The following is a 2,012-nucleotide window of genomic DNA, read 5'->3' on the forward strand; positions in this document are numbered from 1 at the left end:
TGAATTCCGCTGTGAGTTTTGAGATCAATTGGAAAGTATGCATATTATATTTGAGTAGTATCCTAAAATGATGATTTTATTCCTTTAAATTAAGAATCAGCGATTTAGGATGTTACAACAGGCGCCTTAGTAGCCGTTTGCAGAGTAACCTCTATAGTAATCAGAGTCTTTATCTCAGAAGGATGGGGCACCTCTGGCACCTCTGTCTTCTCCATGTCATCCACAACTGTTGTCTGGACATCCTCAGCAACAAACTCATTGTCATGATCTCTGGTCCATCCAACAATATGTAAAGATCCTCTACGTCGGAGATGCAACTCCTCGACGTCATCTCTCCTCGCATGAGCCCTCGCTATAGCAATTGTGTCTCTGTCATGCTATTGAGAAGTTATCGTGTCATCTGATCCTTTGGTCCTCATTGGAAAAAGATAGTAAAATTTGAACGACCAGATTTTTTGAAAAAACGAGTATAAAATACATTTTTCAGGATTTTTTTTAGAAAATCAATAAAAACTGCATGCATGTTTATTGGACTTTTTGAAATATGCGATAAAAAACCATGCATTTTACTGGTTTTTTCAAAATAATCCGGAAAAACATGATTTTTTATCGATTATTTCAAAAAATTCGGAAAGTGTATGCAGTTTTGTTGGTTATTTCGAAATATTCGATAAAAATGCATGACAAATATAAGTTTTTAACATTATTTTTTCAAAATATGCGATAAAAATATTTGTAAAAATTCACTAAAAATTGATACTTACTAGTCATAAATGCGATAGTTTGCTCGAGAATCCAATAAAGATTAGAGGTTTTCAAAAGATTTGATATCTTCCAATAAATTTGTGAAATAATTTTTTTGTATTTGATTGAATTAATATGATAAATATGGGTGGCAAAATGGATGGATTTGATGGATATGGATTGAATTGTTAATTGATGGATCAAAATAATTCATTAGTCCATTAACAATTAACTCAAAGTTTCTTAAAAATATCAAATCCAATCCATCATTAAATATAAAATCCGTCTAATCCATCTGTTACCATATTTTTAATGGATGGATATTCATCCATCCAAAAAATTATTTTTTATTTTTGAAATAATCGATTTTGTTTATATTTTCAAAAAAATTGGTTTTTAGTTTTCGAAAAAATCAAATTTTTTTCTTTTGGAAAAAAATCACATTTTTTTTCAAAAAAAAATTGATTTTATGTATTTTCAATTTGTTTTCGAAAAAAAGAAATTGTATTTTTTGGGAAAAAATCAATTTTTATATTTTAAGAATTGTTTTTTGAAAAAAATCATTTTTTTTCAAAAATAATTTTTTTTGTATTTTTGTAAAAAAATTGACTTTTTGTATTTTCCATTTTTTTTAATTTTCAAGAAAATTCGGTTTTACTATTTTTTTGAAAAAAAACAATTTTTTTTTAGAAAAAAGATTCGATCTTTTTGTATTTTCCAAAAACACAATTTTTTAATTTTCAGAAAATAATAATATATTGGATCATTAAAATATGTTGGATGAATTGGATCAACCCATGCATATAAATGGATGGATTTAGTTTAATCCATTAACTTAGTTTTTATATAGTGGATGAATTTGATGAGTTTTTTAGTGGATAGATTGGATAAATTTTGTCTTAATGGATCAAATTATCACCCCTAATGATAAATGCATAGAATGTCTGAGAGTGTCATGTTAAACAGCGGGGTGACACGATAAATTCTGCTTAGGGACAGTAAGTGGACTATGGATCATCATGCTGATTAGACTTAACAACTTTGTATATGACCCGATTTGTTAGCCAAATGACCCAAATTTACTTATGAATGAGCCTTGACTAAAAATAAGTATTTAAGTACCAAATAAATCCTAGGGAAGTTTATCCAATACTCTTACACTTATTCATTTACTTCTATAAATCATTAAAAAAAACATTATCCCTTTATATCATTTGACTTTATCATTTTATTTTTCACTTCACTTTCAACATTTTTTTGATATACCA

This window comes from Lathyrus oleraceus, chromosome 4 (assembly GCF_024323335.1).
Source record: "Lathyrus oleraceus cultivar Zhongwan6 chromosome 4, CAAS_Psat_ZW6_1.0, whole genome shotgun sequence".
Classification (NCBI taxonomy): domain Eukaryota; kingdom Viridiplantae; phylum Streptophyta; class Magnoliopsida; order Fabales; family Fabaceae; genus Lathyrus; species Lathyrus oleraceus.